General features: G+C 33.1%; 1 protein-coding gene and 1 long non-coding RNA gene across 8 annotated transcripts in view; one reads left to right on the forward strand and one right to left on the reverse strand.

The window, feature by feature from the left end:
* Window positions 1-759, reverse strand: part of LOC128211512 (histone-lysine N-methyltransferase PRDM9-like) — a 67,622-nt gene extending 66,863 nt beyond the window's left edge. For 4 of the 6 annotated variants that reach the window (XM_052916381.1, XM_052916384.1, XM_052916382.1 and 1 more), the window contains exons 1-2: window positions 700-759; window positions 320-527 (exon numbers count right to left, since the gene is read on the reverse strand). The gene's annotated coding sequence lies outside the window, so the exon portion shown is untranslated. The remainder of the gene's footprint in view (window positions 1-319; window positions 528-699) is intronic. The other 2 variants (XM_052916383.1, XM_052916386.1) reach the window with 2 other exon arrangements.
* Window positions 514-6,973, forward strand: LOC128211513 (uncharacterized). Of its 2 annotated transcripts, none has more exons than XR_008257298.1 (3): window positions 514-640; window positions 1,289-1,352; window positions 6,619-6,973. It is a non-coding gene; the product is annotated as an uncharacterized LOC128211513 (long non-coding RNA). The 2 variants fall into 2 exon arrangements; XR_008257297.1 differs by lacking the exon at window positions 514-640 and adding an exon at window positions 930-991.
* The last annotated feature ends 4,184 nt before the right edge of the window (window positions 6,974-11,157 follow it).

Genomic DNA, 11,157 nt, shown 5'->3' on the forward strand with positions numbered 1-11,157 from the left:
ACAACTTTTCACATAGTTTACTGAATTGGACGAAATAAAAGGTTATGATTTTATGAGAGGGTAGTTTAACAATATCTAACGTCATGTGTACTAAAACCACTAAGTTAAAATCACCTGAACCCCCTATGACAATGGTACATAACGTGAAAGTACGTCAATAAAATATCTTCGTCTGGATATAACCTTGTTCTAATCGTTAATGCGTAAATAAAGCTACTTTCGATTTGAGACTATCCCAAATAGTCAGTATCTAAATAACACTGTCTAATGTCGAATCGTTTTGTGTTAATAACAATTATTAACTAAAAGTATTACTTACGGTACGATTTTTATACAATCCGAAGGTATGTTGTTGATAGTTCCTGTCTTGCATGTACACTAATATCAACATGAAGAGAATCAATAAGTTGATAAGGGTTAACCCAATTATATTCTACAGCGTACACGAGTAAGTCTCCGTAACCTCATCGCATATTAGTCATACTGATAGAATGCTGCTCAGTGAAGTGTGTGGAGTTATCAAGACGCTTTATGAATTAAAATATTTCTATAAGTTTAGAATGTAACCAACATTGTACATTTTAATGATACTATACAAACATTTATAAAAGCGAATGGATGAGTCGTAATTAACCTACCGGTAAGCAAATATTCTAGAATTTAATATACATACTAAATATTCATAAAATGTGTACATACATGTACTTATGTTTTCATATCAACCACGAAAGCGAAAGTAGATTCATGTTTACACAGTCGATACACTTTATTTACGTAGCTAAATACATTTGCAAAACGGGGTTTACAAATAGTGATACACGGATTACCACGCTGAATAAACATGATATAATAGTTAAAAATAACACGGCACATTTATTGAAAACTAACAAATAGAAACTGAAAGTTAATTTTCTGAAAATTAAACGGAGCTGACTGTAATTTTTCACCGGACATTGTGACCGACCAAAACAGAATTTAGACCGTTTTACAGGTGAGCGATCTAGGGCCATCATGGCCCTCTTGTTTGAATTATGGCCAAAGGCATGAAGAACTTATGTGATGAATCGGTGCACGTCATTCGTACGTCTGTCAGTACGTCTGTCCGTCAGTCCTGGCCAATGTAGGGGTGTTTAGGGGATGAGTTCATTTGGTTAAGGAGTTTACTTGGTCATTTCTTTTGAAAAAATAACACATATAAATACACATTTTAAAAAGGTGATGAATCCTTTAATGTACTCTTCACGTGACTTTCACATACTTAATGTACACACTACATATGGCTTCCCAGAATCAAGGCGCTGAAATTGATGAAAGACTGTCGGTGAAGTTACTGAAGCAAGCAAACACTACCGGTAAGTCCTTTCAAATGAAAAACCATTAATCGATTTCATACATTTTATGAACTCTCTTAAAAGTAGATAAAATAAGATAAATGTGATCATAATAAGCATAAATATATCGTCCCTACTGAATCAAGTAGCCAATGGCCTATAAGATTATTAATTCAAGTTTCCTAAGTTTGAACCGCTTTAAGTCAACTTGATGTATATTTTTTATGTTTGTAATGCTTCAATTTTTGCTATTTGTTATCTTTGATAACAGGGCTATAACACTGGTTTCTTTAAGTACAGCAAAAAGAACCCAAGTGCGAAATTTAACACCCCATTAACATGCCTTAATAGTTCATGAATTTAGATAATAGAGTTCTAGAATTTTAAGCAACATAAGTCCAGAAAGGCATAGTTTTTAAAAGGGCTTTACCTCTGGTTTATTTATGTGCAGCCGCAAATGAAACCCAAGCTGCATAATTTGATGCAGGAAACAAATCGCAGTTGCAAACCTGTTACAATATAATCGAAATTGATTAGTTATGTATATTAACATATACTACATACAACACGTCATATTGTATCATTTTGATCTTTTTAAATGCTCATTTTGGCATGTACATGGGTTTTGACCTGACACTATCTTGAAACTAACGTAGGATTTTCCATTCTACCAATATTAAATTAAAATAACCATGAGAAAATAAGCATTCTTTTCATTGCACATTGAATACATGTCACACGAAAGAAATGATATTACATCATTCAAGTTATTCCAGATTTATTTCACACTTTTCTTTTGATGATTTAAGCGCATTCCTGACTGCAGGTTTTTTCCAAGTTATTTCATATTGGCCACACAAGGTCAGATCATGAATTGCAGGGCACAATCTATTTATCTCCAGAGAAGACACACTTGTTCAATTTTCACTGTAACACATGCACAATAAAAAAATGATAGTTATATTCTAACTTACTTCTCACCAATATTCAATTTATTTATTTATTGGTTTAGGAAATGTCATTTTTTTTAAAGGGTTGATATAGATTGATGCACTGTTTTCAAATTTAATGCATTACCATGTTTTACTCATTTGACTTTGATGATCAAAACAAAAAAGTGCATATGATTAGTGTACAGATTAAAAATTATTAATTACAAATGTGTTGTTTTTTTAAATTAAAAGACAAGTGGCCACATATTCCCCAGTTAAGAAAGTGCCAAGATAATTCTAATATTTGAATATATGTTGCTAAATCATTTAAATATTTTTTGTTTTGTTCATTAAAGTCAACAGAAATAGACATGATAATGCATCAAAATTAAAAAAAATAAATGTTTTGGGGCATCAAACTATATTTTGCGCCTTTAATCTTGGAATAAATTTCTTCTCAACAGGTGCTAAATTTATAAAAAAAAATGATAGACCAAGATTTTGATTATGACATTCCTGCATAGAAAGTTGTGTTCGTAATCGCTCGGCACCGAATACCATATATGACAAACATAGTGCTGGTGTATGGACTTAGACCGGGGAATAGCGTTGCTCAACCCCAATAGCTCAATTCTTTCTACAAACGGACCAGCCCCAGTTTGTTTTCTGTCATGGCGGTCATGCTTCTTTTCAGCATTCCAGACAGATAATGAAGCTTCCGACCTGAATTACAAATTGAAGAACAGATTTATACATAAACATGTAATGTTGTTAAAAACATTTCATTAAATTGCCACAAAACTATAAGAGTTTAGGTGGGGATTGCGCCAAATCAAATAGTTTAGTAATCGAGTAATTTAAATCTGCACTCTCACAGATTGAAAGTTTTGAGAACTTTTATTTAATTTTTTGGCGTGGAAAAAACAACTTTTTGCGTAAATGTCTGAAAACCGATTATATAAGACTGCTGACAAAAGATCAAATCGTATATTTCATATTTACTTTTGTAACTAATGGTTTCATGGCATGGATATTTTGGCATAAAACATATTTTTTACCGTAAATGAGGAAACAGCGATCCGATCTGTTTCAGTTGTCTGTTATTACCGGTGTTCAGACATCCACGTCAAATGGTTTATTCCAATACCAAAAATTAAAAATAAGTTGTCAAAACAGTTAATCCGTGAGAGTGCGGCTTTAAACATTTAAAGGCATTCTCACTCAATACTGGACATATTCACATCTTAACTACACTTAACCAGTACATTCCTCAGCTTTACTGATACGAAGTAAGCACATTTATATTGGAAGACTAGCGTTTTACCAATTGTGCTGGACAGGCGCAGAACTGTTTAAGTTCTGAATTTTAATAAGAATTCAAAATAAATATACCTTTGTTAATGTTTTTTGTTGCAAAATCGGTTTCAATTGCTCTTCTTAAGTGAATTACAAATTTTGAAAGAGAATTACAATATCCCAGCAAATACCTGCATTCATGTATTCTTGTGCAATCTGTTAGCTTCGGTAGGCTCATATTTTGTCATTTTGTCCATCTCAAATCTATCTTCTAGACATATGTATTGCCATCCAATTTATAAGTCAGTTCAGGCAGCCATTCGTGCTTTGTTCCAGTTGATTGTAACAATACCATTCTTGTGCGTTATAGGAACTTCCCGATCTAAAAGGGAACAAAAACATGCCCTGACACTTTGACAACTGTTAATCCCTAGATGATGGGTTCGAAAGTAAACCTGAGAGAAAAGGTGCTACCGGTATTGCGCTTGAACCCACGACCATAGGAGAACGGTGATCTAACAAACTGAGCTAACTGGGCAACTGATTTTTACACACACACTCATTCAGTTCCCAGCTTGGCCAAGAAAACACCTATCATCTTTCAAGAGGCGTGTTCAATTGGAGTCCTGTGTGAAACAGCTAAACACAGGGTGTTGGCAACTTAAAACTGGATTCAAATACTGTATATTTAAACTTTGAAGGATGCACCTTGTGAGTTGTATGGTGCAAGTTTAAATATAAAGACAATAAAGCAAACCTTTGAAGCACAAATGTTTTTTGGTGGTTGAGATATTTAAGGTTTAATAACAACTAAAAGAGTTTTACGGCATCGCACAATTATTAAGTGTGACTTCGAAGATGTAACCTGTAGATGTAGATGCGTATTTTTACCTTCGTGTCCGAAATAGATCACATCCTGGCAGGTCATTTTCGGAGTGTCTTAATCTAGATTTAATATTGATGCTATTTTTGCTTCGACTGATGATGAAGCATAACATAACATACAGTTTGGTTGCTTTGTAGACGACGGTGTTTGAAAAAAAATCAATTTCATTTCCTCATAATCCATGAACGCCGCCATTTTGATTTTAAAAAACTGCACCCTATAGAAAGGGTCCCTATCGAACACTAAATAGCAGGACAACTTTGTATGTTCGACAGGCGGACGTTTTCGTATTGTTTTAATAATCAATGGGCAGCTGATATTGTAAAAGCCTCAACTGTCATGGAAAAAAACTCACTCTTCTTCCAGATTTGAATTCAACTGTTAACCAATATTGCTAAAATATCATTCCAATATCTGGATCATCACATTAATACGCTGTGATAGTTTTAATCTGAATGATTATTTCAAACAAATACTTCCAGTTTCAACAGAATAATTGCTACAATACTTATAAATGATAGCTTAATATAAATTTGTTCGATTGCTGCTGAATAATTTTCATTGGAAGCAGAAAGCAAAATAATACATTTCATGGACTTTTTAACCGCATAACCGCGTAATTATTGATAAATTTCATTCGTAAAACATTTACTCGACCGAGTCAGTCTGCAATGCCGGGATATGTGTGACGTACACGGAAACAATATATTCCTGCAAAAATATGGCCTAGCTAACTATAATTTTGAGAGTAAAATGTCTTCGTATGCATATATGATATCTATTTTTTTTAAATTAAACTCATCAAATTACAAGTACAACTATACTTTAAATAGCACGCGATGTTTTGTCATGAAAAAAACTCGCAATAGCGCTTGAAATACGCATAAGCAAGCACTTGACCCCCCCCCCCACCCCCCACCCTCCCCACACACAAACACACTTACACGTAAGTAGTTCTGTTGGTACGTATGTGATGGTGTTTAAATATTTAAATGTTCATTTTGACGCGGGCGGCGAATAGTTGCGTTTCTAAAATACCGCTCCCAACGGACAATGCAACACTGCTGCGAAAAGGCGCAGACACGGAGTCGACAGATCAACATCGGTTATAAATTAATCATTGGAAACTTTTTAAAGAGGCTAACTCTACTGAAAATATAAGCGAGTTGCTAACAAGGTTATTGACATTTAAGTGATCACATGACTTGCAAGGTGTTCGGAAATATATTCCACGCTTTTTTAAACTCGGAAACCATTATGCACAATTGTTAAAGAGGAAACAAATACACTATAATACAGTAATCTCACTAAAAACAGGTTGCCGGCTAAATTTGATAGGTCAAATGGCAATAGGGCCAGTTCGAATAAGAAAAAATAGATGAATATTAAATAAGAATAAGTAGTAGCTGGCCAGTAACTTTACTATTTGAGATGGGTTAACCAAAACTTATTTATTACGTATTATTTTTCGAATCGCGTTAAAACGACTTACGTATTTCGTTAAAACGTCTTACGTTTCTCGTTCAAACGGTTTTCTAACTCGTTAAACCGACTGAGTATTGCATAATTTTTATCAGGGCTCTAATGATTGTATTTTGTGGTAATCATTGTTCATATAATATATAATATATGAACAATGATAACCACAAAATACAATAATTAGAGCCTATTTATTATCAAATTCCTAAATATAACTTTGTTATTGTTTGAACAGGCCGGGGGCATGATGACGGACCAGCCAGCAAAAAAAAAAGAAAATTATTTAGCAGCATCGATAGTCCTTTTCTGAAGAGAAAATACCTTTCATTTCAATCATTCATACATTGAGTGTTTTGCATTGAATAACTCCAGAATTCCATACCGCTTCCAGAGAAATGTGGTCTCTAAGTTAGAAGAAATTTTAAGCATGTGTGGTTTGGACTCACCAAAGTGGAGTTTGATATTTGGGTTGTTAAAAACTTGTTGCAAACTATCCAACAGATCATATATCTCATGAACTTGTCTTCAAAATCTTTTTATTTCCTGAACTTCTTCACTATTTATCAAATTTATAACTTCAGGATTATAGAGTTGTGTATGCCTCAAATGATTATTAACAGGCATTTTTCATACTTTCACAGTAGTAGAGTGTAGTTTTAGTATGTGTAAACCATTGCTTTTATGTTATTTTCAGATTCTGATGTGCCATAAAGCTGTAGCAAGGTTCCACCATAGATCAAACAATCTGAAACCGGGAGATGCAGCCCTGAATTCCACATTTAAAGAGAATGGAGATGTTAGTCACCCCAGTAGGACTTGTTTTTGTGTTATTTATTAACACGTGTGACATTTAGAGCAAATGTGTTATAAATGAGCAACATGTAGACATTTGCAAAATGTTGTTTTCTGAAATCTGTGTCAAATTTAGCATTTGAAACCAGATACTTTCAGATTTTTTTTTCAGTTTTAAGTATTTTTGTTTTCCATTACTTTTGTTGCGCTATTTTTTCGTGAAGCGTACAATTATAATGGTGTTGTGACCGTCAATGAACACAAGATCACTATTGATATATTGTTGAACTGATACATTATGTTAAATATATATATATATATATATATATATATATATATATATATATATATATATATAGAGAGAGAGAGAGAGAGAGAGAGAGAGAGAGAGAGGGAGACTAGATAAGGACAAATTTGGCAAATTGATGCATTTCAATAAGCTTAATTCATAAGAAATCAATGGTTGTTCAAACGTTTGCGGCTTTTAATTTGGTCAAAAGGGCTATTACGGCTTTTTACTGTCTCAATCTATAAGTATTAAATAGACTCTTGTCAAACTTCGTGTTGTGTTGCATGTAGCCTGACAATGAAATGAAGAATGTTTTTAACTCTGTTTTGTCATAAACGATACTAAAATGTGCTCAAAAACCACAGATCGTGATCCAGACAATACAGAAAAAGACGCCTTGTGTTTTGAAATAAGAATAAGTGTCGGTTGAGCCGTCTCAAATTGTAAATTAATCGACCAGCTACTACTAATTCAATTATTTTTCTCAAATTTTAACAGGACAAATTGCCATTTAAACCGTCTATTTTGACGGCAGCTGGTTCTTTTTGGTAATCCTAAATCGTAGGGACCGAACACATTATTTCGGAATAGCGATATTTCGGATTAACAATTTTCAGAAAATGACCGCGTTCGCAAATTATAGATGACTTGGAATACTAAGTCGTGAAGATTGCAATGTCGGTTACACGTTACCAATATGATACATTCGGTTTGAGTTCTCTTTCGTATACACAAATATTTGTTGATTTATTGTTTAATAAATGACAAATAATTCGTTATTATACTTCTTTATTTAAAAAAAACAACATTAAACATTTTAAACGATGACAGAACATGTATGCATTCGGAACATAGCATAGTTAATAAAATGCATGTTTAAATAGCATTGAAATTACACGTTGTTTACTCAGCATCGTCCAATTATATTTTAAAGAAAGATGTGATGTCTCGCTTCACTCTGTTGATTCGGTTCATGTGTTTCTTTGTCACGTATCCGTCCAGTTTGCTAATAAAGTCGAACACTCCATCACCCAAATGAAACGCTCATTTTCTGACATTGATGTTTGTAACATACGCGTGCACAATGGCATTCGTTAACAAGCCGATGACGATGCCCGAGTGCTTTCGCAGTATGGTGTCGAAGACTATGTCATGATCAAGTTCGAAATAAGAATTGATAAAAAGGTGTGAAATACCAAGTCGGGACCGTAACTTTTACTTCGGAATAGCGATTATTTCGGACTAGCGATTTCGGATTAAAGATTAAAAATTTAGTTAAACAAAGAATGAGTAAATTCGGGACCGAAAACTAATTTCGAAATAGCAATAATTTCGGATAACGGTGTTCAACTGTATAGAAATATATATAGCACAATTAGCCTCAATAAGACATTAAGGCATTGTGTGTATTTAGGGTAATTTCATTATTATTATTTTAAAAATTATTTTCATATATACATGTTTTAATGATTTTGATAAGAAATTAGAGCTTACTCTATTTGCATGTACAGTCAACATTAGAATGGTAACTTACGCGTTTTAAACCTAACATGCATGTACAAGCATAAAAAGTGCTTACTATGCTCAGCTGCCATGATATTTGACTAAATTAATAATTGATAGGAAATCAGGTTCATACTTTAAGGCTCATTATGTTTGAGGGTTTAATAATTGAGACAAATAATAAAAGGGCGTATAAAACTATTAGAGTCTCAGATAATATCTGATAAAAGCCTGCTGTCCACACAATGCATAATTAAACAGAAATTTATCGGAATGTATTGAAATTTTCAACAGTACCACAGACTCGACTACTCATTGGCTATATGCTAAACAGGCGCTAAATTTAGAATATACTTTCGGTTCTGCTGAATGTTAATTGTAATTGAGATAAATGCATTTCTTTTATAATACTATGGGTTAAAATATTTTGAAAGGGTTAAGCGAAGTTATTTCTATATAAATACTCGTCGATAAGTCTACACTTCTAAACATACAGGGCCTTTAAGAAAGTCACGTGATATAACTCACCACCTCTCACATTATATAAAGAAGATAAACTTGTTTTTGAGTTCTCTCCACACTTATCAATTATAGAAAACAGGAAGAATAGGCATGCATTAACAAAATATGGACTATCATCCCACTGTTTAGAAATTGAACATGGGCGACATAGAGGAATTGAAAGAAGAAATATACTGTGTAATTTGTGTGACAAAGGAGTGATCGAGGATGAATATCCTTCCGTTATCGAGTGTGAAGCATATAATGAACTTAGACTAGGGTTTATTCCCCCCGAGATATACGATTCGACCAAGCATGTTAAAATTTGTGGAGTAACTGTCAACTAAAAATAAGACAATTCTAAACAGTTATCGAATTTCTTGTGTAAATGTTTTATTAAACTTCTTAATTTGATAAATAGTATAACTTAAAAACGCAAAACACAGTCCTGTCAATTGTATTTGTTCACATATCGCTCTAAGCTTATTTTATGTATGTTTACTATCATGCACTGACTTAAATGTTTTCGTTAATTTTGTATATGCATTCATTATCGTGTTTATTTATTTGTAAATTTCTTGACGTTATGCCTAAACTTTCTATTGATTCATCGATATGCTGTATATGCTTAAGATAACAAACAATCTGTTCTGTTCTGTTTTGATATGCGAATTTGGTTTTGACTTATTTCTAAATTTAAAATATACTTTCAGTTGTGTCGTATGTTTGTTATTGTGAAACATGCATTTGTTATCATACTGTTGATTAAAAAATGTCATTGTAAGGTATATAATAAATGAAAAGTGCTTTAACCTGGCCTTGCATTGGGATTTTTTCAAATAACTAGCAAATATTTCGTTATTAAATTAAACTAGGTTAAGGAAACATTGCATATGGTTAGCCTGCTATTATGAGAGTATGCATCGTCGGACAAAAATGTGATTGCTATGACAACAGAAATAATGTAAATTGATGCCTATCCACCCATGATGAAGGAATGGATCATCCGAGTACTCGAGAAGTATGTAGGCTGGGTATATAAAACGTTGTGTACAAATGTTTAAAAGGAAGTAATGCACGTCATTTAAAATTATGGTTTTAGGCAACAAATTCGTAAGAGTAGTATTGGAGTCTGACACATGCCTCAATGTAATTTGATTTCTACATGTATAACTGTTTGAACACATGTTAACAAGGAAGTGGTGAACTTTGGCGGATATTGAAAGTCCTTGCTTCTTTAATTTTAAGTGTGAACTGACATTCTGTTAATTACCATTTACTACATACAGTCGAACCCCCTTGGGTCGAACTCAATTGGCTCGAATTCCTCGTTGGCTCGAACTGGATATAAAGAACCGCTTTCTTTATATTAAAGCTAAGCAATTCCGAGGCTCGAGGTATTTTTTCCCGGTATCTTGGAGCTCGAGCCAACGGGGTTCGATTGTACATGTAAAAAGCGTATGTCCACATTAGGTGCTTAACCTCAGGGAATGTTATTCCTCTCATAATGATAAATAATTGTCCCCATAAATGATTGCTATATTAATAAATATCTAAAAACATTGTTTTTGTCATTTGCATATTTTTTTCATGGCGACTGGCTTTAAAGGGGTCCTTTCTTATTTTGATCGGATAGTCGTGAACAAATATTTGCCTCCGATAAATAAACATGTAAAATGACATAAGTTTAAGTTTTTAAAATTAATTTTCGCTTTATACAAAACAAATGTTGGCATCTAGATAAAAAAGTGTCCTGTTTTTTAATGTGTTATTTTTCGATCCAATACTCTGTGTACTTAATGATTTCCGACATAAGTAAACATATTTTTAATTTATAGTGTGTTTTTTTTAATAGTTTCACACGTCTTATTCAAAGCTTCAAATGATCAACCAGAATTATAAAGAATGCTGATTTATGTTGCGCAATGACCTTACATGTGTCCACCTCCGCTAGGGCATCAGTATTGTTAAAAAATACAAACGCTAAAAATTGAAAGGTTAATTAAATAACTCAGGCATATCTTAGACATAGCTTACATATTAAACGAATTGTCTTTCTCGCGGAAAATAACTAGAAACAAGCCAATTTAACCTTGACATTTCTCCTTGATGAAAAAAAGTTTATATTTTCGGACTGTCTCATTTCCT

This window comes from Mya arenaria, chromosome 12 (assembly GCF_026914265.1).
Source record: "Mya arenaria isolate MELC-2E11 chromosome 12, ASM2691426v1".
NCBI classification, from domain to species: domain Eukaryota; kingdom Metazoa; phylum Mollusca; class Bivalvia; order Myida; family Myidae; genus Mya; species Mya arenaria.